Source organism: Lepidochelys olivacea, assembly GCF_965140295.1.
Source record: "Lepidochelys olivacea isolate rLepOli2 genome assembly, chromosome: 1".
Lineage (NCBI taxonomy): Eukaryota > Metazoa > Chordata > Testudines > Cheloniidae > Lepidochelys > Lepidochelys olivacea.
The window spans coordinates 99,674,232-99,702,229 of NC_140411.1; the positions used below are offsets into that span (position 1 = coordinate 99,674,232).

General features: G+C 44.4%; 1 protein-coding gene across 1 annotated transcript in view; it reads left to right on the top strand.

Moving 5' to 3' along the window:
* Window positions 1–27,998, top strand: part of MBNL2 (muscleblind like splicing regulator 2) — a 363,485-nt gene that overhangs the window by 104,354 nt on the left and 231,133 nt on the right. The window contains exon 2 of the mRNA XM_084631980.1: window positions 17,391–17,516. The gene's annotated coding sequence lies outside the window, so the exon portion shown is untranslated. The remainder of the gene's footprint in view (window positions 1–17,390; window positions 17,517–27,998) is intronic.

Genomic DNA, 27,998 nt, shown 5'->3' on the forward strand with positions numbered 1-27,998 from the left:
AAGTTTAATTGTTTTTCTCCTTGAAAAGTTGCTTCTCTCTTTAATAACTTCGTCACGCTATCTGGAGTGACTCACGACCGTGAGTGCCCACCTCAGGACAGGCTGTGAAAAGTAGGGCAGATCCCCCAAACTGGTGGTATATTCTATAATTAGATTTCACCAACTCTTCAAATATAACAAATATGAGCTCCTGGATCACTGTAGTAGTCTGACCATGGAGTCAGAGACTGTCCCTTTGGGCTCTCTAGTCTATCTTACCATCCAGCCAAGCTGGACTTAGTGATAAGTGGTCACTTACACCCCCCCAAAAAAGGAAAAAAAAGTCACAAAATATTCAGGTTTCTCCCAGTCTCAAGAGACCAGTCACTTACCCCAGATCAATTGGTACCCTAGATCTTACACCAAATACAACACCTGTAGCCAATACGGTGATAAACAAACTAAAAGTTTATTAACTAGGAAAAAGCAATGAGAGTTATGTACAGGTTAAAGCAAGCAGACATATACACACAAATGAGTTACCATCTATGGATCCTAAAGGTCACAGAGATGTAGTAGTGTGTCAGTTCAAACTGTCTTTCAGGGTGGACCCAGGTTGACCCTGGGTATCTCTGCTTTCATTTAGTGTCTCTGGCCCTGGGAGAGTTCAAACAGCAAAGAGAAGAAAAATTTTCTTGTGACCCTGTTTTATCTTTTACATTTGACCTTCCGTTCCATGACACAAGCTTCCTTACATGTTGCATTTCCAAGGTGTGATAGGGCCATTCATCAATCCTTTGTATTGTGATATTCCTTCATGGCCCATTCACTCTTGGTAGGCCTTCTGAATGGACATAAGGGGTGGGGGATGGAAATAATTCCTGTGCCTGGGTTCACAAGTTCAGAGCAAACATTTTCAAAGTTATAAAGCAAAATTTGCTTATTTCCTTATGTCGTGGATTACAGACGTTACAAGTTAAATTAATGCATGCAGCAACTTACAAGCATTTCATAGTCTAAACACTAAATACATTCTTATAAAACTCAGACCCATTTTTAACAAAACTAATACACAGTTGAGCAAGTTTGGTTTTTAGCTTTGAGTTTGTCAGTTTTTAGCTAATGTCTATGGCCTTGGCCAGAGCTGGCACTTGGCTTACCAGAGTCACAAACCTGCTCTGATTTTTCTTGCCCAGAATTAGCTGAACTTTTGCATGTATTTTGCATGTAGAACGATGCCTACTTGGTCCATGCTGCCATTTGCTGACATATTAGTATTGCACTATTTTCTCTTTAATCTGTTTCTTGGTGTATCAGTGCTTATCTTGGAGGGATGCTGACCGAAATGGTTCACTTGATCCCATCTAAATAAAGCTTTCAATGAGACTAACTTTCCTGTCTTTGCCAGGGGAGATATTGACTGAGGTGGAGATTTTCAAAGGCATAAGGGCAGGTAGGCACCTAGTTGGCATTGGAGGTCAGTGGTAGTTGGGCTCTTAACTTCACATTATGCCTTTGAAAATCCCCCCCTGTAACTTCATTGACTGCATGTGTCCTACCTATCTTAATTGTTTCTCTCTCTCTCTCTCTCTCTCTCTCGTTACAACATGAAGTTTCTACACTTAGGGCATGTCTACACTACAGACGTAAGACAACCTATGTCCACACTACCCTTCTTCTGTTGGCAGTGTGCATCTTCACCAGGAGCGCTTCCATTGACTGAAGAGGATTGGGGCGGGGGGGCTGAGAGCCAGGGCTCTCCGCTCTGTGCAGCTGCTCTCTGGGCTTCTCGTCGCCCCACTTGGAGCAGGGACCTGCTGCCTGGGCTTCTCACCTCCCAGCAGGGGGCAGGCACCTGGGCTTCTCAGCTCCCTGAATGGGGAGCTGGACAGGCGCAGCCTGGCTGGGAGCAGGGAGCCAAGGGCAACTGCAGAGAGCCAGGCTCTAGCTGCCCGGCTTTTTTGTCAATTTCACGGATCCAGTATGGAGTCGTCAAATTGACAAGACTGCCAAGAGCCAATATAAGTAGCTCAGTGTCTACACAGGCACTGTGTTGATCTAATTACACTGACATAAGCGCTACGCCTCTCGTGGAGGTGGCATTATTATGTTGGTGTGGTAGGGCACTTACAATGGCGGGACAAGGCTTTAGTATGTACGCTGACATAATTAGGTCAAAGTAACCTGTCTTACGTTGACTTAACTGTGTAGTATAGACCAGGCCTTAGAATCATAGAGATGTAGGGTGATAAGGGACCTTGAGAAGTCACCTAGTCCAGCCCCTGCACTGAAGCAAGACCAAGTAAACATAGACCATCCCTGACAGGTGTTTATCCAACTTATTCTTAATAATCTCTGATGTCGGAGATTTCACAGTCTTCCTTGGTATTCTATTCCAGTACTTAACTATCATTAGAAACATTTTCCTAATATCTAGCGTTGCTGGAGATTAAACTGCTAACTTCTTGTTCTACCTTCAGTGGACCTGGACAACAATTGATCACCGTACTCTTTATAACAGCCCTTAACATATTTGAAGACTCTTATCAGATCATTTTAAGATTGTTATCAGGTTTCCCCCTCAGCCTTCTTCTCTCAAGACTAAATATGCCCATTTTTTTTTAACTTTTCCTCATAACTCAGGTTTTTTAAACCTTTTATCATTTTTGTTGCTTTCCTCTGGAAAAAAAAAGCAATTTGTCCACATCTTTCCTAAACTGTGGTGCCCAATATTGGACACGGTATTCTTGCTGAAGTCTCAGCAGTGCCAAGTAGAGTGCGGCAATTACCTCTCATGTCTTACATCTGACACTCCTGTTAATGCATCCTAGAACGACATTGGCCTTTCACAAATGCATCACATTGTTGGCTTATGTTCAATTTGTGATCCACTATAACCCCCCAGATCCTTTTTTGAAGTGCTGCCTAGCCAGTTAGTCCCCATTTTGGGTTTGTATATTTGATTTTTTTTCCTTCCTAAGTGTGATACATTGCACTTGTCTTTATTAAATTCATCTTGTTGATTTCAGACCAGTTCTCCAATTTGTCAAGGTCATTTTTAATTCTAATCCTCTCCTCCAAAGTTCTAGCAACTACTCTCAGCTTGAAGCCATCTGCAAATTTAATAAGCATACTTTCCACTCCATTATCCATGTCATGAATTAAAATATTTAGAGCCCTGCACTTTTTGGAAATGCAAAAAAAAACAACAAACAATGATTAAAATGACAAAACAAAAATGTGTACCGCAGCAGCAGCTTGTGTGGCTCCTGTCTTGCAGGGCTGGGCGCAGATCCCCACCCTGGGCATTGTGACATAGAGTACAGGGTTGCAGCACCGCTCAGGTATGACCTAGCCACCCCTCTGTCATGATGATAGATGGGAGTCCTAGCTAAATGTATGTGTGTTCCCTGCAGGTCAGGAACAGCTGCTGAGGAAAGAGTGCAGGGTGGGCTTGCTTTGCCAACCCTCTTCCCCCGAGGTAGGGCCAAATCCCCAGGCCTGACCCTCTCCAGGGACAGGACCTGACCCTCTGTGAGCAGGGCCATCCTGGAGGGGTGGGGGGTCTGGGGCGGAAGTGATATCATTTCTGGGACTTGCACTGGGGGCGGGTAGGGGATGCTGGGGAAGGCAGTGCTTCACCAAACAGCCAGGCATGGCCCCGCCCACACTCCATCCCCCCCCCCCCCCAGGGCCCCACTTCAGCGTTGTTTCTGGGCTCCAGGGGGCTGGGGCCATGCTGCCCACCTTTCTGGGACTGGGGAGGCTGCACACTTTCCCTCCCAGTGGCAGGCGCACTCTCCCTTGGGTGGAAGGGGTGGGGATGGAGATAGCTTCCCCAAGCCAGCAGTTCACCTGTTGCCCATGTGGTGCCAGCCAATCGTGGCGGCCCATGGGGCCCCCCAAAGTGTGGGACCCAGAGCAGTTGTCCTGATTCACCATCCACTAGGGATGGCTCTGTCTGTGAGGGTGGGAAAATGGATAAAACAAATTAACAAAAAATTCAACAAATAAAATTAATTATTTTTAAAAATGGGACTCCCATTGCTATGTTTGGCCTTCTGCAGTCCTCTAGGACCTCACTCACCCTTCATGAGTTCTCAGAGATACTTGCCAAAGGTTCTAATATTGTTTCAGCTGGTACCCTAGGGTGAGTTTCATCACGCTCTGCCAATTTGAATATATGTAATTTATCCAAATATTCTTTAACCTGTTATTTCCCTATTTTGGCTTGTGTTCCTTTCCCCTTGTTGTTAATATTAATTGTATGGAGTAGCTGTTCACAATTTACTTATTTAGTGAAGACTGGTGCAAAATAGATATTAAAATCCTCAGACTTGTTTGCCATCTATTATTAGCTCTCCTTCCTTGCTAAGTAGTGGGCCTACACTTTCTTTTGTATTTCTCTTGCTCCTAATGTGTTTATAGAACCTCTTCTTATCACATACATCCCTTGCTAGATGTAAGTCTGTAGTGAGTCTCTCGTTGCCTGAACATCAGCATGTGTCCAGGTGTGGTGTTACAGGTTTTTGGTTTTTTTTCAATTTAGTGGCCCCTTTAACTTTTTGGTTCCACAGCGATCTGGCATTTTCCATGGCCTAGCTCTCCAGCTGAGTCATTACTCAGTCCATTTGCATGCTGGGGTAAACAGAAAAATCCAAAAATAATAACCTCACAATTTAATGGCCTTCAGGACCTTTTCCTCACATCTATCTGGAAGTTGTCATTCTTGACCTCTTCTACTCTTCTAACACCTGTGTACTCCCTCTTGGTCTGGGGGAGAAGTTGGGGAAACCTCCACCAGTAATTGGTGCATCTGGTAGATCTTATTTGAAACACTAGACACTTCAGATTCAGCGAGACCTTATTGTCGTGACAAGCTGTGCAACTGTTGCCAAAGAGTAAGGCTACGCAGCTTTTAGTGACATGGCTGTGTCGCTACAGCTGTGCCACTAAAAGGCGCACAGTGTAGCTGCTGTTTGTCGATGCTCCTGCCAACAAAAAACGTCCACCCCAATGAGCACTGTTCACACCAACTTTTGTCTTTCGGGGGAAGAAGGGGGGTTAACACCTCTGAAAGACAAATATTTTGTCTTTCAGTTGCCAGTGTAGACATAGAGACAACCCCAGTGTGTATCTGTCAAGGTAAGCTACAAGCCACTCGTGATGAGGCTACATACTATCTTTGGGGGTTGATTCCCTGTATCCATTAATTTAGATGTTCATGCCTCTCATTTGATTTTCTGTTTTAATTTTGACCTTGAAGATCTTGACCTGTCCTTAGTGGTGTTTAGAGAAAACGCCTCTCTTCCTCTGTTTCTACTACACACCTACTAGTATTTTTCTTATCTTTCTTGGTGCACATTCTTTCAAGGGTGTGTATCGCTTATGTAGCTCTTTCTGTGACTCATCTCTGCTTTTAAAGTAGTTTTGTATTTTCCCACCCCTTTTCCTTTTCTTGAACCTCTGATATAACTTGTTTAGATTTCCAGTTCTCTGTGGGGAAAAATTTTGCCCCTCCTCCTCAGCCACACTCAGTCAGAGGTGTGGTTCTCCTGTGCAAGGGTAAGGAAACAGATCTAGATAGACCATACAGGAGTCAGGGTACATGCCACCTTGCACTGTATGGCGTCCTGCTCCAGGGAGGCTCTGGTCAGTGTGTACAGGGGATAGATGGAGGTGGGGCAGTGATGAGCTGTGAAATGGGCAGAGAAGAACCATAGGAACAAGTGGCATGTAACTCTCCAGTCCTTCACTTCATGGTTCTTGTAAGGGGCATTGAGGGTGATTTTTAGCCAATAAGTTTTCATGGAACAGCTCTGCACCAACACCCTTGTGTGGGGACCAGGAGAAGAATTCCTGGATAGTGCATATATGCCTAGAACATAGCCCAGTTACTCAGGCTAGGCACTGGCATTAGCATTTGATCCTTAGACATTCAGGAACTTCACTTCAGCAGGAAAGTGCCATTTCTTTACTTAAAGACTTTTTGGAATGGTTGGAATTCCTATTCTCTGTGCATCTCACAGGAGGAATCTTTCTGTTCTTCTCTTAATCTTAACTTTCAGGACTTGGTGTTCTTCCTAGCACATGCCAGCTGAAGGCACAAAAAATAAGAAATATTAATTCACAACCAACCTTAATTATCCCTCTTTCTGAGCCCTGGTCTACACTAGGACTTTAGGTCGAATTTAGCAGTGTTAAATCGATGTAAACCTGCACCTGTCCACACAATGAAGCCCTTTATTTCGACTTAAAGGGCTCTTAAAATCGATTTCCTTACTCCACCCCTGACAAGTGGATTAGCGCTTAAATCGGCCTTGCCAGGTCGAATTTGGGGTACCGTGGACACAATTAGACGGTATTGGCCTCCGGGAGCTATCCCAGAGTGCTCCATTGTGACCACTCTGGACAGCGCTCTCAACTCAGATGCACTGGCCAGGTAGACAGGAAAAGAACCGTGAACTTTTGAATCTCATTTCCTGTTTGGCCAGCATGGCAAGCTGCAGGTGACCATGCAGAGCTCATCAGCAGAAGTGACCATGCAGAGCTCATCAGCAGAGGTGACCATGATGGAGTCCCAGAATCGCAAAAGAGCTCCAGCATGGACTGAATGGGAGGTACGGGATCTGATTGCTGTATGGGGAGAGGAATCCGTGCTATCAGAACTCTGTTCCAGTTTTCGACATGCCAAAACCTTTGTCAAAATCTCCCAGGGCTTGAAGGACAGAGGCCATAACAGGGACCCGAAGCAGTGCCACGTGAAACTTAAGGAGCTGAGGCAAGCCTACCAGAAAACCAGAGAGGCGAACAGCTGCTCCGGGTCAGAGCCCCAAACATGCCACTTCTATGATGAGCCGCATGCCATTTTAGGGGGTTCAGCCACCACTACCCCAGCCATGTTGTTTGACTCCTTCAATGGAGATGGAGGCAACATGGAAGCAGGTTTTGGGGACGAAGAAGATGATGATGATGATGAGGAGGTTATAGATAGCTCACAGCAAGCAAGCGGAGAAACCGGTTTTAAGGACAGCCAGGAACTGTTTCTCACACTGGACCTGGAGCCAGTACCCCTCGAACCCACGCAAGGCTGCCTCCTGGACCCGGCAGGCAGAGAAGGGACCTCTGGTGAGTGTACCTTTTAAAATACTATACAAAGCAAGCATGTGAAAGGATTACTTTGCCCTGGCATTCGCGGCTCTCCTGGATGTACTCCCAAAGCCTTTGCAAAAGGTTTCTGGGGAGGGCAGCCTTATTGCATCCTCCATGGTAGGACACTTTACCACTCCAGGCCAGTAACATGTACTCGGGAATCATTGTACAACAAAGCATTGCAGTGTATGTTTGCTGGCGTTCAAACAACATCCGTTCTTTATCTCTCTGTGTTATCCTCAGGAGAGTGAGAGATCATTCATGGTCACCTGGTTGAAATAGGGTGCTTTTCTTCAGGGGACACTCAGAGGTGCCCGTTCCTGCTGGGCTGTTTGCCTGTGGCTGAACAGAAATGTTCCCCGCTGTTAGCCACGGGGAGGGGAGAGGGTTGAGGGGGTAGCCACGTGGTGGGGGGAGGCAAAATGCGACCTTGTAATGAAAGCACATGTGCTATGTATGTAATGTTAACAGCAAGGTTTACCCTGAAAGAGTGTAGCCACTGTTTTATAAAATGTGTCTTTTTAAATACCGCTGTCCCTTTTTTTTTCTCCACCAGCTGCATGTGTTTCAATGACCACAGGATCTTCTCCTTCCCAGAGGCTAGTGAAGATTAGAAAGAAAAAAAAACGCACTCGTGATGAAATGTTCTCTGAGCTCATGCTGTCCTCCCACACTGACAGAGCACAGACGAATGTGTGGAGGCAAATAATGTCAGAGTGCAGGAAAGCACAAAATGACCGGGAGGAGAGGTGGCGGGCTGAAGAGAGTAAGTGGCGGGCTGAAGAGAGGGCTGAAGCTCAAATGTGGCGGCAGCGTGATGAGAGGAGGCAGGATTCAATGCTGAGGCTGCTGGAGGATCAAACCAGTATGCTCCAGTGTATGGTTGAGCTGAAGCAAAGGCAGCTGGAGCACAGACTGCCACGGCTGCCCCTCTGTAACCAACCGCCCTCCTCCCCAAGTTCCATAGCCTCCACACCCAAACACCCAAGAACGCAGTGTGGGGGCCTCCGGCCAACCAGCCACTCCACCACAGAGGATTGCCCAAAAATCAGAAGGCATTCAATAAATTTTAAAGTTGTAAACTTTTAAAGTGCTGTGTGGCATTTTCCTTCCCTCCTCTACCACCTCTCCTGGGCTACCTTCGTAGTCATCCCCATATTTGTGTGATGAATGAATAAAGAATGCATGAATGTGAAGCAACAATGACTTTATTGCCTCTGCAAGCGGTGATCGAAGGGAGGAGGGGAGGGTGGTTAGCTTACAATGAAGTAGAGTGAACCAAGGGGCGGGGGGTTTCATCAAGGAGAAACAAAGAGAACTTTCACACCGTAGCCTGGCCAGTCATGAAACTGGTTTTCAAAGCTTCTCTGATGCGTACCGCGCCCTCCTGTGCTCTTCTAACCGCCCTGGTGTCTGGCTGCGCGTAACCAGCAGCCAGGCGATTTGCCTCAACCTCCCACCCCGCCATAAACGTCTCCCCCTTACTCTCACAGATATTGTGGAGCACACAGCAAGCAGTAATAACAGTGGGAATATTGGTTTCGCTGAGGTCTAAGCGAGTCAGTAAACTGCACCAGCGCACCTTTAAACGTCCAAATGCACATTCTACCACCATTCTGCACTTGCTCAGCCTGTAGTTGAACAGCTCCTGACTACTGTCCAGGCTGCCTGTGTACGGCTTCATGAGCCATGGCATTAAGGGGTAGGCTGGGTCCCCAAAGACTATAGGCATTTCAACATCCCCAACAGTTATTTTCTGGTCTAGGAATAAAGTCCCTTCCTGCAGCTTTTGAAACAGACCAGAGTTCCTGAAGATGCGAGCGTCATGTACCTTTCCTGGTCATCCCACGTTGATGTTGGTGAATCGTCCCTTGTGATCCACCAGAGCTTGCAGCACTATTGAAAAGTACCCCTTGCGGTTTATGTACTCGCCGGCTTGCTGCTCCAGTGCCAAGATAGGGATATGGGTTCCGTCTATGGCCCCACCACAGTTAGGGAATCCCATTGCAGCAAAGCCATCCACTATGACCTGCACATTTCCCAGGGTCACTACCCTTGATATCAGCAGATCTTTAATTGTGTGGGCTACTTGCATCACAGCAGCCCCCACAGTAGATTTGCCCACTCCAAATTGATTCCCAACTGACCGGTAGCTGTCTGGCGTTGCAAGCTTCCACAAGACTATCGCCACTCGCTTCTCAACTGTGAGGGCTGCTCTCATCTTGGTATTCATGCGCTTCAGGGCAGGGGAAAGCAAGTCACAAAGTTCCATGAAAGTGCCCTTACGCATGCGAAAGTTTCGCAGCCACTGGGAATCATCCCAGACCTGCAACACTATGCGGTCCCACCAGTCTGTGCTTGTTTCCCGAGCCCAGAATCGGCGTTCCACAGCATGAACCTGCCCCATTAGCACCATGATGCATGCATTGGCAGGGCCCATGATTTCAGAGAAATCTGTGTCCATGTCCTGATCACTCACGTGACCGCACTGACATCGCCTCCTCGCCTGGTATCGCTCTGCCAGGTTCTGGTGCTGCATATACTGCTGGATAATGTGTGTGGTGTTTAATGTGCTCCTAATTGCCAAAGTGAGCTGAGCGGCCTCCATGCTTGCCTTGGTATGGCGGCCGCACAGAAAAAAGGCGCAGAACGATTGTCTGCCGTTGCTCTGACGGAGGGAGGGGCGACTGACGACACGGCTTACAGGGTTGGCTTACAGGGAATTAAAATCAACAAAGGGGCTGGCTTTACATCAATGAGTATTTCAGGCAGGACTTCACGGAGGGTTCCAATAAGAAATGGTGCACCTAAGTTATTGTTCTTATTGGAACAAGCAGATTGGTCTGGCCTCTGATTGATACATGGCTAGATTTACCTCGCTGCACCTTCTCTGTGAGTGACTGCAGTGTGACCTAGAGGAATGAGTCCCCTAGACAGGGGAGGGGGGGAAGCAAATGAGTACAAAACAAATCTGGTCTATTTCTTGTGCTGATCCACTCCATCTACCTTTTACATCTTTGGCTGGCAGCAGATGGTGCAGAAGGACTGCAAACCATCCACATCTCATGGCTGCTCGGCAGAAGACGGTGCAGTAGGACTGCTAGCAATCCGTATCGCCTGCCCGCTCACCAAAAGATGGTTCAATAGGACTGACTGCAGGACTAAAGAGAATGACCTGGTCAAGTCACTCCAAATTTAGTCCCTGTGCACATGTCTGCCCAGGCGCTCCTGGCTGATGTGGCCAGGAGCACCTCGGACATGATGATGACAGCTACCAGTCGTACTGTACCGTCTGCTGACACAAGGCAATGGGTTGATGCTGCTGTGTAGCAATGCAGTACCACGTCTGCCAGCACCCAAGAGACATATGGTGACGGTTACCTGAGCGGGCTCCATGCTTGCCGTGGTATGGCGTCTGCACAGGTAACTCAGGAAAAAAGGCGCAAAACGATTGTCTGCCCTTGCTTTCACAGAGGGAGGGAGGGAACGGGGGCCTGACAATATGTACCCAGAACCACCTGCGACAATGTTTTAGCCCCATCAGGCATTGGGATCTCAACCCAGAATTCCAATGGGCAGGGGAGACTGCGGGAACTGTGGGATAGCTACCCACAGTGCAACACTCCGGAAGTCGACTCTAGCCTCGGTACTGTGGAAGCTCTCTGCCGGGGATTCAAAACCACACAGTCATTTCCTTAGACTCCTTAAAATTTATAAGGACTATGATTTAACTAATTTGATTATTTAATTACAATTCAATTCTGAGTCTAACTTGTTTGATTTGTTTCTGATTGTATTGTTGTGTTGCTTTGGTCTTGGTTTAGTTTAGCTTTTGTGATATGTTTTCTTGATTTTATTTTTTTTATCTAAGTGTTTTAATACATTTATTAAAAGATATGGAGTCACATTTCTTTCAATAAGCAATATGGGTCCAGAACCTTTTGGGAACCTGGGTAAGATACCTGCTAGTCAACCTAAAAGCCTGACCAGCTAGCACTAGCCTTTGGTTCTCTCAAGGGCTCTTGGCTAGGGCTCCCCTATGGCCTGGTGATCCCTGGGTGCTGGAGCAGCCCCTTGGGACCAGAAACTGCCTTCAGACTGCCTTAATTTACATGAGTTTCTGGCCAGGCACTAGGAAAGCCCCAGGATCAAACTGTGGAAAGGTAGTTTTAAAACACCTTTGCATGTCCCCCTCCTGAATTGCCCCAAGTGTTCCTCAGCCACAGCTCAGGATCTGGTCTGTTATATTCCGTTGTTCTTGGTAATTCAAGAATTCTGAGAAACTAAGAATTCTTAATGATCAGCTGTCTTGTCTCTCTTTCTATTTTTGGCCAATAAATAAATTAAATGTTAGTAGTAAGGAAGAAAAATTAAATCAATTAAATATTAATTTAATACCCAGCCAACAGCTTTGCACTGCCCACTGAAAAGGATGTTAGATCACTTGTCACTAAACTTGAAACCTGTATACTTGACTTCATGAACTCTGAAAGTCAGGTTTCAGAGAAGCAGCCGTGTTAGTCTGTATTCGGAAAAAGAAAAGAAGTACTTGTGGCACCTTAGAGACTAACCAATTTATCTGAGCATAAGCTTTCGTGAGCTACAGCTCACTTCATCGGATGCAGTGAGCTGTAGCTCACGAAAGCTTATGCTAAGATAAATTGGTTAGTCTCTAAGGTGCCACAAGTACTCCTTTTCTTTCTGAAAGTCAGGGTGCCCTCAATTGGACATTTGCACTTTTAAGTGTAAGCCATGAACAGAACAGTAGATGTCACTGTTGGTCAGCACATAAATACCTGTTTCTGATTCATTGTCCAATAGACCTTTCTTATGTGGAAATGAGAGTTGCAATGCTTCCTGTCTGTGACTCAGGATGCTCCCTCTTTGTGGCTTGGCTCACTTGTCAGGTTTCCCATTTCTGGGATATCAGATTGTCACCAGACAATCTGTCTCAGGCACTCTTCCTCTCTTTATAATCCTCTCCCAGCTCCTCCCCCAGGTGGGTATCGTCTGCAACTAGGGTTTATCAGTTAAGCCTCACTCTGCCCCAGGTGAGGCCTATAAGGTTAATTGGCCCCTTCTGAGCCAAATTAACCGCTTCAGAGCTGCTGTGGGATGAATTCCCCATCACAATGCTACTGAACGAGAAGAATGAGGGGGGATTTGATAGCTGCTTTCAACTACCTGAAAGGGGGTTCCAAAGAGGATGGCTCTAGACTGTTCTCAATGGTAGCAGATGACAGAACAAGGAGTAATGGTCTCAAGTTGCAGTGGGGGAGGTTTAGATTGGATATTAGGAAAAACTTTTTCACTAAGAGGGTGGTGAAACACTGGAATGCGTTACCTAGGGAGGTGGTTGAATCTCCTTCCTTAGAGGTTTTTAAGGTCAGGCTTGACAAAGCCCTGGCTGGGATGATTTAACTGGGAATTGGTCCTGCTTCGAGCAGGGGGTTGGACTAGATGACCTTCTGGGGTCCCTTCCAACCCTGATATTCTATGATTCTATGAACAAAAAAGTTTCTCTTTGGGTAAAATTCACCCTGTGCAGAAGACGATAGGATTTAAGAAGTGTGTAAGTTTTGTGCTGGTCCTCTGCACAAGGGTGAATTTCACCATTCCTGAGGATTTTTTTTAATATACAGTCTTTGAGTTTTATGTTAAGAGGGCACAGAGTAAGCTATTCACTTACATAGCAAGACCCATCTTCTTAGAAGCTTATATATTTTGACACAGGATCCAGAAAAGATTAAAAATATAGTGTATTAGGTCTATATGCATTGGGTAGGATTGGGGAGGATAGTCCTCTGTATTTGTGTGAAGATACAGGGACCTGAGCAGTCAAATATTCCACTTACACTATCCATCACAGTATCCAGTTTACAAGAGAAGTACTGAGTGGGGACAGCCTTGAACAGATTTGGGAGAGCTTCACATTGGATTGTGAATATAGCTAAATCCAAGTTTCTTCCACTTTTTAAATTACCCTTTCCAGAGTCCTCTTGGGTAACTTGACGAAAGGCTAGATTATAGCTGGGCCCACACAGGTACAAAAATAGGTGAGAAGTTACAATAAGTCCATCTGAGCACCTTTGCTAGGCGAGGCCACACGTGATTCTTGTGTTCTTGGCAAGTAAAAACTGGGAATATCTAGCACAGACAGAGATGCTAGATGCTCCCAAAAGGACAGGGGGTCAAATTTTAATCTGTCCACCGTGGACCTGAGTTTCTGAGCACTCACAACTTCTGTTGACATCATCTGGAGTTATGCGTGCTGAACACTTTTTGAAATTTAGGCCAAAAGTGTCTAGAATAGTGACCAATTAAAGAGTTTGTGCGAGTGGAATAGTTGTGCCTGCTGAAATTCCTGCTCTATGATATGTTTACCTCAGAACAGTCTAACGCTTCAGGAAAAGTTTGGATCACTGGAAACTTTATTTCACTGTTCGTGACAAAAGTACTAATGAGAAAAGACACCAGCTTTCCGTAATATCAGTTTCTATAAAGGGCTGGAGATGTAAAATGTATTACAATGACAATGTTACTAAAGCAGTTGAGGAGCATTTCTGGGAAGTATTTTAATTTGGCAATTCTTTTCTTTCCATTTAATCAGTCAAAGGATGATTCTTGTTGTAAAGACTAATTAGTATCAAACTCTTGACTGAAAGGAGTACTGTATTATGAAAAAAGAAATGTTTGGCAACTGTACAGATCTCTCATTACATTGAGGGGTTCTGGAAACATCAAAGTAAACTTCTTGGATTCAACCATTTATTTTTGCAAGGAACCTTATTTAGCTGAAAAATATAATTTGGAAACGGGAAGTGACTACAGTAAAACCTCAGCATTACGAGCACTAGAGTGATAAACTCATTGGTCAACCACACACCTCATTTTTAACTGGAAGTACGCAATCAGGCAGCAGCAGAAACAAACAAAAAAAAAAGCAAATACAGTACTGTGTTTATCATAAGCTACTAAAAAATGAAGGGGAAATTTTAAAAAAGATTTGACAGCTCACAGACTGCTGCGCTGGGCATCACAACATGGGGAGTACATGGCCAGCCCTCTGTGGAGAAAGAGGTGGTTAGGGACTATTTAGAAAAGCTGGATGTGCACAAGTCCATGGGGCCGGACGAGTTGCATCTGAGAGTGCTAAAGGAATTGGCGGCTGTGATTGCAGAGCCATTGGCCATTATCTTTGAAAACTCGTGGCGAACGGGGGAAGTCCCAGATGACTGGAAAAAGGCTAATGTAGTGCCAATCTTTAAAAAAGGGAAGAAGGAGGATCCTGGGAACTACAGGCCAGTCAGCCTCACCTCAGTCCCCGGAAAAATCATGGAGCACGTCCTCAAGGAATCAATCCTGAAGCACTTACATGAGAGGAAAGTGATCAGGAACAGTCAGCATGGATTCACCAAGGGAAGGTCATGCCTGACTAATCTAATCGCCTTCTATGATGAGATTACTGGTTCTGTGGATGAAGGGAAAGCAGTGGATGTATTGTTTCTTGACTTTAGCAAAGCTTTTGACACGGTCTCCCACAGTATTCTTGTCAGCAAGTCAAAGAAGTATGGGCTGGATGAATGCACTATAAGGAGGGTAGAAAGTTGGCTAGATTGTCGGGCTCAACGGGTAGTGATCAATGGCTCCATGTCTAGTTGGCAGCCGGTGTCAAGTGGAGTGCCCCAGGGGTCGGTCCTGGGTTTTGTTCAATATCTTCATAAATGATCTGGAGGATGGTGTGGATTGAACTCTCAGCAAATTTGCGGATGATACTAAACTGGGAGGAGTGGTAGATACGCTGGAGGGCAGGGATAGGATACAGAGGGACCTAGACAAATTGGAGGATTGGGCCAAAAGAAATCTGATGAGGTTCAATAAGGATAAGTGCAGGGTCCCGCACTTAGGACGGAAGAACCCAATGCACAGCTACAGACTAGGGACCGAATGGCTAGGCAGCAGTTCTGCGGAAAAGGACCTAGGGGTGACAGTGGACGAGAAGCTGGATATGAGTCAGCAGTGTGCCCTTGTTGCCAAGAAGGCCAACGGCATTTTGGGATGTATAAGTAGGGGCATAGCGAGCAGATGGAGGGACGTGATCATTCCCCTGTATTCAACATTGGTGAGGCCTCATCTGGAGTACTGTGTCCAGTTTTGGGCCCCACACTACAAGAAGGATGTGGATAAATTGGAGAGAGTCCAGCGAAGGGCAACAAAAATGATTAGGGGTCTGGAACACATGACTTATGAGGAGAGGCTGAGGGAACTGGGATTGTTTAGTCTGCAGAAGAGAAGAATGAGGGGGGATTTGACAGCTGCTTTCAACTACCTGAGAGGTGGTTCCAGAGAGGATGGTTCTAGACTATTCTCAGTGGTAGAAGAGGACAGGACAAGGAGTAATGGTCTCAAGTTGCAGTGGGGGAGGTTTAGGTTGGATATTAGGAAAAACTTTTTTACTAGGAGGGTGGTGAAACACTGGAATGCGTTACCTAGGGAGGTGGTTGAATCTCCTTCCTTAGAAGATTTTAAGGTCAGGCTTGACAAAGCCCTGGCTGGGATGATTTAATTGGGGATTGGTCCTGCTTTGAGCAGGGGGTTGGACTAGATGACCTCCAGAGGTCCCTTCCAACCCTGATATTCTATGATTCTATGTTTCTATGAAAATAAGGAAACTTTTCTGTGTTTGTTTCATTTAAATTAAGATGACTAAAAGCAGCATTTTTCTTCTGCATAGTAACGTTTCAAAGCTGTAGTTAGTCAATGTTCAGCTGTAAACTTTTGAAAGATGTTTTGTTCAGAGTTACAAACATTTCTGAGTTACAAACAACCTCCATGCCCAAAGCGTTTGTAACTCTGAGGTTCTACTGTACTTTGACCATTTTTTTAATTAGACTTAACTATTCTGATTTATAAACTGTATTTAAGTTAGCTCCAATTTTCTCAGAATGGTTACTTTATTATGAATAGAAACAGTTTGGCAGAAAGGCTGGTTTTGGACCCAGGAAGATTTGAAGCCATTCTTGCTGTGTTCAGCTTCTTTGCCACTAGGTGGGGATATTTTCAATCTATTTTTTTAATGTTTGCAACTATCTCAGAGGCATAGGCTGAAGTGTGAATGGTTTTTGAGAGGTTAATGCATTTTTCTGGACAGACCAAAAAAGTTCTGGAAACTCTCCTATGATTGTGCTGCTGTCCAGTGGAGCCCTGGATTATCAGGTCATTGCATTGCCACATACCTGTCAAACAAACAAAGATATGTTAGAGAATTATGCCTGGTGCAAAATATGCTTTATTATGATCAGAAGTTTGAGCTATTTGAGGGAGAAATGTTGTTTTTGTAAATACACTTTGAGTAAAATTTGACACTTGCAATTATGAAGCCTGACCCATGATATTCATGAGATGTTCTTTTATCTATTTTTCTGCACTTCCTCATGAAACAGAAGTACTTTTCAGCACTGTAACAACTAATATTTTTTGGATATTAGGAAAAACTTTTTCACTAAGAGGGTGGTGAAACACTGGAATGCGTTACCTAGGGAGGTGGTAGAATCTCCTTCCTTAGAGGTTTTTAAGGTCAGGCTTGACAAAGCTCTGGCTGGGATGATTTAACTGGGAATTGGTCCTGCTTCGAGCAGGGGGTTGGACTAGATGACCTTCTGGGGTCCCTTCCAACCCTGATATTCTATGGTTCTATGATTCTATGATTCTATGAGTGATTGTGGAGGATATCAGTCTTGAGTGATATATAAATAAATCATACAGTATGTATGTACATACCTTCACCACCTCCCAGAGCTGCAGCGCAATGTTCCTGGGCACAACACCATCATCTCTGAGTCCTCATCTACACTTAAAATTTAGGTCAAAATAGTTATGTCAGTCAGGGTTGTGAAAAATCCACGCCCCTGACCAACATAGCTATGCTGATTTAATCCCCAATGTGGATGCAGCCATGGCTATGGAAGAATGCTTTTCTGATTACATAGTTACCATCATTTGGGGAGGTAGTGTTCCTACACCAATGAAAAAACTCCTTCCAGTCGGTTTAGGCTGCATCTACACTACAGGATTATGCCAGCTATGCCAATATAGTCCCCTTAGTGTAGACATGTCCTTGGGAAATTAGTAAAGAATACAGCAACGTATCTCTTCAGCAACACAAACTGCTGCAAGCACCTGAAACCCGTCCGCTGCTCTCTCCAATGATTTCCCATAGAATATCAAGTAAAATTTAAGATCTGTATCTTAATCTACAGGCCACTCCCATGGAGTTTATCTTCAAGATGCTGAATGGATTTTTAAAAGATAGCCAGAAGTTTCTGGATGTGGATCCTGGTTAACAACTCCTTTCCTTGGGGACAATGGAGCTCTCCACAATGAAGGTAAAGCTCATCTTTGCAAAAGACAGCTTTCTTGAGGGGTGGGCCAACAAACCCCCACCAGATCTAAAATTGGCCTCAAAGCTCACTGCTTCCATTCCAATTGCAAGGCACACTCTTTTAACCCCTCTTTCAATAATAAACACATGTGGCACATCAGACATAACATAAATAAAAACATCATTAAAAAAATACCCTCACAGGATATTCCATTTGAAGACAAAAAGATTCTCATGTGACAAATGCTAGTCATGTCACTTAAAACATTTCTGGAAGCTGCTCCGATACTACAGTAACAAGTGTGATATAAGAATGAGAATGGAAGACGTTGCGAACATTTATGATTTTATTGCAAATCTCACATTACTTCTGGTTCCTCTTAAAGCTCCAGCACCTGAAGTCAAGTGATTAGGGAAGAATCTCAACTTTCATTTAAAAGAAGATTGTAACCCTCATTGTTCTGGAGGAAAGCTTGAAAACATGACCAGAGTGTACTCTAATGGCTGAAAAACCAGAAAGCAAACAAAAAGAACCTCAAACTTTTTGTTTTTTTTAAATCATGATATTTAAGCCAATGTAATGATATTTTGGACCCTGAATCATTATTTTTGGACATTTTGAGACTGGCAATACCAGGGAGAGTAAATGCTGACAGTTTTTTCTTTTTGTTTTAAAAGCAGCTCCTTTATTTTTCAATTAGTAACTTCTCTTGAGGGGCCTAAAATATTGGGCCCATAGAGTAGTTGAATGCACATGTCACAGGGTGCTCTACTCACCAATGGAGAACCTCCTTCTGGCTGCCTCCGGGGATTAGCTCTGCCAGGCCAACACTCCTTCCTGTGGTTGCACTCTGTGACTGTCAATCTCAGTCTCTGCTCCTGCTTTGTGGCATCGCCCTCTGACCAGATCACTCTGATTTTCCCCTTCCAGGGGAAATCACGTGCATCCAAATCTCTCCAGACCCACTGTCCCCAACAGTGACTGGAGGGTTGACCTGACGACGGTGGTCAGCAAAGTACTTTCTTGGCAGTGTCCAACTGGGATTTCAGTTCCTCCTGGAAAATGGTGGAGGTGTTTAACAGGTCAGATGTCATGGTGACATGGAAAATCAGTGGTAGGGATGGAGGGACCTGGGAGTGAAAGCTGTAGCTAGAAAAGAAAGGGCTCTGGTGGGTGGATTTGTGGTCAGAGTTGTTATAAGCAAACTCTGCAAAGGGTAAAAGATGGACCCAGTCATCCTAGTGATAATTAATAAAACAATGCTGTTACTGCTCCAAAATTAGATTCACTTGTTCTGACTTTCCATCTTTTGGGGGCTGATATTCTGTGGAGAAGCACAAGTCAATATCAAAGAGGCAGAATAACTCTTGCCAGAAATGGGAGGTGAACTGTGATCCATGGTCTGATATGATATTGGAGGGTAATCCATGGAGCTTGAAGACATGACATAAGTATAAACAGGCTGTCATTTCCGTGGTGGGTATCTTCCGACAGAGCACAAAGTGGGACATCTTAGACAGGAGATCCATGGCTGCTAGTATGGCTATGTGGCCCTGGGAATTGGAGACATCTACAAGGAAGCCCATTGATAAGGACTCCCAACATCGGGATTGAGTTGGTAGCAGGACCAAGGTGCCCAGAAGTTTAGTGTGGGGGACCTTCCTCTGGCAACATACCTTCCAAGAGTCAGTGCAGCACTTAATAGAGGCATGTAGTCTTGGTCATTAGAAATGCTGCAAAATCAGTTTTATTGACTTCCACTGCCTGAATGGCTAGCCAAGGGCGAGTGATAGCACAATCAGAGAATTGCAAGGTCAGGCGGACCTTCTGGGACACAAACACTGTCTCTGAAACTCCATTTTTAACACAGAAATTTGGGTTAAACACTGAACAACATCCATTGCAACAACAACTGCAAATGTGTCATTGGGTTGCGAGGATCTCATGAGACCCAGGAGGTCAGTGTTCACCAGCACAAGATATTGGAGGGCTCTGATGGTCTTTGCCCTCTGTCAAGGTACTCCCCTTTGTGAGAGAGTATGTTAGGCTTGCCATTGTGGCCCCCAGACTGAAAGCGTAGAGTAAATTCAAAACAGGAGAAAACCAGGGACCACTGGATCTGGTATCTCCTGATGCTGACACAGTACAGAACAGGGAAGACTCTTTCTCAAGGGCTGGCTCAGTCTCCACAATGCTGGGAGACATTAAACATGTCTAAACATGGTTAAACATTGCAGCTGGCAGAATCCGGAACTGTATATCCCATGTTGCCCAGGAAATGCTCAGGTCATGGAGAGAGATCCAAGGCCGGCATCTACACTAGGAGAGTTTACTGGTGTAACTATCTCTTTATAGCTATGTTGGCAAACCTTTTAGAGTGTAGACTGGACTTTTAGTAAACAAGGCAATTTGTTAATTGTAGCTGATGGATTTGTGTGGCTTTTCGATTTAGTTTATAATTCACAAAAATGACATTTAGGGAACCTAAATTGAAAGATTTATTTATTATAAATGAGATATACTGAAGTTTACAATATATAACAAATGATCTAAACTAAAATCTTGTGAAATGTTAATTACCAAGAAAGAGCAAGACATCAGATTCTCAGTATTAAAGTATCATATAATATCTTAAATCAATGAAGAAAAATGAGGCCATTATAGAAGACTGCTCCCACTTTAGTTAAGGAAATATAACAATCCCCATATGAACTCCTTTTTTCCATAACTTTCACTTTATTGGTGATTGATCTTTCAATTCCTGAACATGAATGGCAATATCAAGGTAGTTCTGATAACCAACACAGCAGAGTCTCCATGTGTAATTCGCATGCATGATGTAACAGTAACTGGCAATTATTATTTCAGTGACAGAGTAATTAGTAATATATAACCAGTTTTTCTGAATCTAGTAATTAGTCACTGGTTGTAGACTGAATTTGCAAAAGTTTCTTTAATTAGGCTGGAAATGCTATTGCTGAGTAAAATACATGATATAAACTTGAAGTCATTGGACTTAGGCATGTGCTTAAGTGTTTTGCTAAATCAGGACTTTAAAGTTTAAAACTTAAACTAAGATCATCAATACTTTCTCTTGTTTATGGCTGTTGAAATATATAAGCCATTACATATACTGTAGTACATAGAAATCAATAGAATTAAAATTTTGCCCATTATATTTTTATTCTGACATAAGAGGAAAAGCCATTTATTGGTAGTTCGTAGTGAAAAGTATCCAAGAGATTGCAACTTAAATCTATATGAAGTATTATAAACATAGATTTTATAAAGGCAAGTTATGTAGTTCAGTAATCCATGCTGGTATACGCCAAAACCCACTGAAATCAACTGGAGTCTTTGGGATTTGGATTATGAGGCTGAAAAAACATATGACATAATTCCTACTATGAGAAAGAACACCAAGTCTATCATGAATATTTTCACAATTTGCTTTAATGACTTTCCACATGACACTTGCACAGTTTTCATCCCACCTGGAAACTTGATTATGGGAATGTTGGCTGCTTTCTGGTCACTCAACATATTAAACTGGTTGCCTTCTGTCTCCAGACACCACCACCCATGAAACGAGTGCACTCTGAGTTTCACATTTGCCTCTGGAAAAAAACACGAGGGACACAGCCTCCTCCCGCTGTGTTCATGGTGAAAGGACAGGAGGAGTACCTCATAAGGCAAATCCTCAATTCCGAGATCCTTTGGGGAAAGCTCCTATGCCTTGTTGACTGGGAAGGGTACAGCCTGGAGGAACGCTCCTAGGAACCAGCTAGTAATATCCACACTCTCTACCTGCTCTGTGAGTTCCATTAATCCCATCCTGACAAGTCTGGCCCAAAGACATCTGGGAGGCAGGTAATGTGAGGTAAACCCTCAGCAAGTGTGTGCGATGGGTCATCCCTTATCCATCATCCATGAGCAAGGACTGGGTCAGATGACCTCCAGGAACAGCTATTTAATCCCTCAGGAAGAACAGCAAGACACTCTGCAATGTCACTACTCGGCTGGGAATTCTCCCTCTGCACACTGCCCAAGCATCTAGCCTGCTCTTGTTCCTGCCTCACGCATCCAGCCTGCTCCATTCCCCTGGCACAGGCTTCTGGCTGCTCGTGCCAGCTGCTCTCACACTGGCACCCACCTGCCCCTGCCCAGGTCGGCTCCGCACCGCCACGGTGAATTGCCCAGTGACCCCCCAACATCATCTATCCCAGACAAACCCAACGAGGGTACAAAGTGAATTCTAATGATAAGAAATTCAAACAAAAGTGCTTTAACAATGTTGAAAAGTAGCTTCTAAGAATTTCTTCTCTTATTGCTACAAACAGAAATTCAGGGATCCTGGTTACCTTGTCAGGGACATCATAAGATTTCATGTAGCACTTCTCTCGTGGAATGCTTTCTCATGCTTACATTATTTTATTAATTCCTCAGTACTTGGCCTAATGCAAAGCTGCCTGTTCATTTGTGTAAAGGAACAGAACAAAAACAGTGTTCCTGCTCAACACTGCAAATTGCATGAATTTCCATAGTAGATACTGTGATTTGTGTGCAACATTCTTCTGCATAATTCTTGGAGAGAAAGTGAAGTGAGATGCTTGGATACCCATTGCCCCCAGGGGGCTTCCTGGGTGGCGGGGGGGAGGGAGAGGTTGGTGTTGGATTCTGGAATGAGGAGAAAAAGCAGTGCTGGTTCTTCCCTCTCCCCCACTTGCCATCACTCAAAATATCCATTTATCTGAACCCTCATGCTGAAACACTTGCTCCCTCCTAACTATCTGCAACACATCCCTTTGCCTCCATGGCTCACTGCAACAGCTCCCCTCCCATACCAGTTCCCTGTTACATTCTGACTCCTTGTAAACCCCTCTTCTTTTCTGGCTTCCCACAACAATCTACAACCATACAAGTCTACCCTGACTCCCTCCCACAGCCTTCTTTCTTTATATGTGGCAGCCGGGTTGCCCCAGCAACACTTGCAAAACATTGTTAGGAGCTTAAATGGAAGAATAATTTGTCCATCTGATTATGCTCAGGTGAATAACATCCATTTAGACCCAAGAACGTAAATCACATTTTCTCTACAGCTCCTTCACATTGTGATCCTTCCTCAATTTCCTTTCTCTACTTTCTGCATTTCCACTGTTCCTTCATGGAGTGCATCTGCTTTGCACTGCTATGATGTGTCAGATGCATCACAGGGAAAACCTAGACATCCCAGAAAGCCAGATAAAAGATCCTTTCTGTATTCTGCAGAGAGGGATAGAGTATTTGAAATGGGCAACATTTTCTAAATTTTCTTGTGTGTCTTATTACAGATGTTCTTTCCATTTCCTGACAGAATATTATATAACATCACGAGGTAAAGTTTTAATTCATATAATTTGTCTTACTAAACACAATATGTTACTTCACACTTGAGTAATTCTGATAAAAGTCAGAAAGTACTTAGTGCTTACCAAATCTTCCTCATTGCACTGATAACAGGCAGCTGAAAGATGAAGGACGCGGGAGTAGACATGGGATATTTTTTAGGCCAATTGACTATATGATGCCTAGCAGTTTTTGTCTTCCTATGTTATGAAAATGTCTCTGCTTTTGGTTATGGTCATTCTTTGCTAGAAGTATAACTGAAACACATGGAATTCATTGCTTCCATAAACTGCCATATCCAGCCATACTATAACACCCTACTTCAATCTAGAGTTGTGATGTGGAGTGACAGGTGAACTAATAGAAGTCTGTATGTGTTGTAGCATGAGTGTCCTGAAATTGAGCAAGGCATCTGGAAATTGACATATGACTAACTTAAGAAGTGCGTGAGTAACTTGCCACTGTCTTGGAAAAGTCTGTATCTACCAAAATGGTGCACACATTATTTTGTGCAAGACGGGATGGAAATAGCTTTGCCTTTTTTCTATTCTAAAGCTGCTCTGTCAGTAAATCATAAAGGTCTAAGGCTCTTTTCTGCAAATGGAAATTTTGGATGCAATAGCACCTCTGTTTTCCCAGTTCCTGCATCTGTAGTTAATGCAGAACATGTCTGTCTCTTACTCCCGTAGCCTTCCTCCTTCTGAGCATGAGGAAAAAGCGAGGATAAATATATACAGAAGACAAGGTGACTGTCTGATATGTCCTGTCATAACAAACATTAATGTCAGCATATAGCCTTATGGATATTTATAGACCAAATCCTGGCTCCCGCTGGGCCAGCTTTGCAAAGGTGGACCAGAGCGAAGTGGCTGTGTGTTGAGCAGATCTGGCTGCTGAAGATTCCCCCAGCATGAGAAATCTCTGGGTGGTATAGGGCCAGTGTGGTAGCTTCTATGCTACTCTGACTCTTGTGTGATGGGGCATCTGCCCCACACTGGGCTCTAAGGGGTCAATAGAGCCTTTGGGAGGCTACGCAGGAGGCAGCCAATCAGAGAGGAGCTGCGAGGAGCAGCCAATCAGGGCCGGGCTGGCTCATATAAGAAGGGCTGCAGAGCAGTCACTCCCCGGAGCTTGAGATGGGAGGATGGGCTGCCTTGTAGGCTGAAGGCAGCAAGCACCCTGGACAGAGAGCAGTGTTGCAGGCGGAGATCAGGGAAGCTAAAGGCAGCTCCTGGTTGAGAATTTGAAAGTGGAAGGCAACTTGGGTGAAAGTGATCATGAAATGGTAGAGTTCATGATTCTAAGGAATAGTAGGAGGAAGAACAGCACAATAAAGATAATGGATTTCAGGAAAGCAGACTTTAGCAAACTCAGGGAGTTGATAGGTAAAATCCCATGGGAAGCAAGTCTAAGGAGAAAAACAATTGAAGACAGTAGGCAGTTTTTCAAAGAGACATTATTAAGGGCACAAGAGCAAACTATCCCACTGCACAGGAAAGTTAGGAAGTATGGTAAGAGACCTCCCTGGCTTAACCAGGAGATCTTCAATGACCTAAAACTCAAAAAAGAGTCCTACAGAAAGTGGAAACTTGGTCAAATTACAAACGAAGAATATAGACAAATAACACAAGTATGTAGTGACAAAATTAGAAAAGTCAAGGCACAAAACAATATCAAACTAGCTAGGGACATAAAAGGAAACAAGAAAACATTCTACAAATACGTTAGAAGCAAGAGGAAGACCAAGGACAGAGTAGGCCCGTTACTTAATGAGGGGGGGAAAGATAATAATAGAAAATGTGGAAATGGCAGTGGTGCTTAATGACTTCTTTGTTTCAGTTTTCACCAAGAAGGTTGGTGGCAATTGGATGTCTAATATAGTGAATGCCAGTGAAAATGAGGTAGGATCGGAGTCTAAAATAGGGAAAGAACAAGTCAAAAAGTACTTAGACAAGATAGATGTCTTCAAATCATCAAGGCCTGACTAAATGCATCCTAGAATACTCAAGGAGCTGACTGAGGAGATATCTGAGCCATTAGCAATTATCTTTGAAAAGTCATGGAAGACAGAAGACATTAGAGAAGACTGGAAAAGGGCAAATATAGCACCCATCTATAAAAAGGGAAATAAGGACAACCCGGGAAATTACAGACCAGTCAGCTTAACTTCTGTAGCCAGAAGATAATGGAGCAAATAATTAAGCAATCAATTTGCAAACACCTAGAAGATAATAAGGTGATAAATAACAGTGAGAATGGATTTGTCAAGAACAAATCATGTCAAACCAACCTGATAGCTTACTTTGACAGGATAACAAGTCTTGTGGATAGGGGAGAAGTGGTAGACATGGTATATCTTGACTTTAGTAAGGCTTTTGATACTGCCTCACATAACCTTCTCATAAACAAACTAGGGAAATACAACCTAGATGGAGCTACTGTAAGATGAGTGCATAACTGGTTGGAAAGTCATTCCCAGAGCGTAGTTATCAGTGATTTAGTCATGCTGGAAGGGGTCCCGCAGGGATCAGTTCTGGGTCCGGTTCTGTTCAAAATCTTCATCACTGATTTAGATAATGGCATAGAGAGTATACTTATAAAGTTTGCGGACGATACCAAGCTGGGAGGAGTTACAATTGCTTTGGAGGGTAGGATTAAAGTTCAAAATGATCTGGACAAACTGGAAAAATGGTCTAAAGTAAATAGGATGAAATTCAATAAGGACAAATGCAAAGTACTCCACTTAGGAAGGAACAATCATACAAAATGGGAAATGACTGCCTAGGAAGGAGTAGCATGGAAAGGGATCTGGGGGTCATAGTGGATCACAAACAAAATATGAGTCAACAGTGTAATTCTGTTGCAAAATAGAAAACATCATTCTGGAATGTATTAGCAGGAGTATTGTAAACAAGACACTAGAAGTAATTCTTCCACTCTACTCCATACTGATTAGGCCTCAACTGGAGTCTTGTGTCCAGTTCTGGGCACCACATTCCAGGAAAGATGTGGACAAAGTGAAGAAAGTCCAGAGAAGATAGGTTTGTTTAGTCTGGAGAAGAGAAGACTGAGAGGGGACATGATAACCGTTTTCAAGTACATAAAAGGTTGTTACAAGGAGGAGGGAGAAAAATTGTTCTTCTTAACCTCTGAGGATAGGACAAGAAGCAATGGGCTTAAATTGCAGCAAGGGCAGTTTATGTTGGACATTAGGAAAAACTTCCTAACTGTCAGGGTGGTTACTGCTGGCGGTGGCACTGCCTTCAGACTGGGGCAACGGGAAAGGGTCAGCTGACCTCTCGAGGTCCCTTCCAGTCCTATGGTTCTATGATCTGCAGGCTGATGCCCTGAGGCAAGGGCAAAGAGGGTGCTGGGGTTGTGGGGAAGTAGCCCAGGGAAATCTACAGTGGAGTCAGAAGGGACGCAGCAAATGGTGGCCATCTACAGGGTCCCTCAACCTGAAGTAGTAGGTGGGCCTGGGTCCCTCACCCACCTCTCGCCACCAAGAAAGTGGCCAGACATTGGGCTGCAGTTGCCACTGAGGGAAGTGGCTGGACCATTGGACTACGGTACATTCCCCCAGAAGTGGGGAGCATAGAATGTGGCACAGCTGGAGGGCTGTGTCATGAAGAGGATGCTGCGGTCCTGGCAGTGACGTGGGTCCCTGGAGCAGAAGTGACGGTGGGCGAGACACCACCAGAAGCGGGCACAGAGCTAATTCCCAAGACAGTCAGCAGAGTGGCCTAGCCAGGTGGAGAAAACAGGGAGAGTGGAGATAAAAAAAGGCCGCCCCCTGCCCTGCCACCGCAATGCCGCCGAAGACCGGAGTGAGTGAAGGACCCGATGCCAAAGTGTTACTGAAGACCCGGAGCGCAGCCTGACCTGACACCCAAGACCCGGAGCGCCGCCGGGTGAGTAAAAATATAAAAGGCGCCAAAGAATTAAAAAGGCACCACTTCTGCTCGGTGGGCTAGAATGTTTCTATGCCCTGGCTATTTCTAGGTGCTGGATTGACTCCTTTGGGGAACCAGGCACAATTTAGAATAGCCCTGAACATGTACAGTATCTAGTTATAAGTAATAACAGAGAGGATTGATGAAAAATTAATGCAAAGCCATACCATGCCACCCGTACTTCTGCACTGCTGCCTTCAGGGGTGGGCATCCGGAGAGTGGCGTCTGCTGGTGAGGGCCCAGCTCTGAAGGCAGCAGCACAGAAGTAGAGATGGGAATACCCTACCAGGCCAGCCTTACTTCTGTGTTGCTGCTGGTGGTGGCGCTGCCTTCAGAGCTGGGCTCCTGGCCAGCAGCTGCCCCTTTCCTGTTGCCCCAATCTGAAGGCAGTGCCACCGCCAGCAGTAGCTCAGAAGTAAAGGTGACAGTACCACAACCTCCCTACAGTAACCTTGTGACCCCCCCCAAGAGCCCCTTTGGGTCAGGACCCCTCCAACTGCAACACCGTGAAATTTCAGATTTAAACTTTACTATTTTCTAAATTCTATCACCAAAATGGAGCGTGAATTTGATAGGCCCTACCTATAAAGTATTGAATCTAAATAATACTGTAAATCAAATCCCCTCCTGCTTCTTTGGTAAAACTCTTGTATGTCAAGATTTCAGCTTGGAGTGAATCTCTATTTCTAAAACTCTAAGACAGGAGTCCATGAGGAGAAGGTTGATACAACCTTAACCATTGTGTTATGATCAGCATTGTAGTAACAAAGAACATCAATAAAATACCAACCTACTATATAATTAGCCTATTAATTGGAACGTTATTTATGGAGAGAGTTACTTGCACAGCATGCACCTACTTCCTGAAATGCTCACAGCACTCACTACCCAGCAGGCTACCAACATAAAAGTTCAGTTAAAGAAATAGCAGAATGGCCATATAAATGCCTCTAAATAAACTGAGTCCTCTTGGCAGAAAGAGAAGAGTCAGAGCCTCCATTTTCATGAGAGGTGACCCTGACAGGTTTGCTAAGCCTGCAGATAGTGCTATACTCTTGCATTTGGTGGTGACTGACTTTAATTTTTTAAAAGAACAGAAAACATCAATGAGTATTTCTTCAATTATATTAATACCTCACCATAAAAA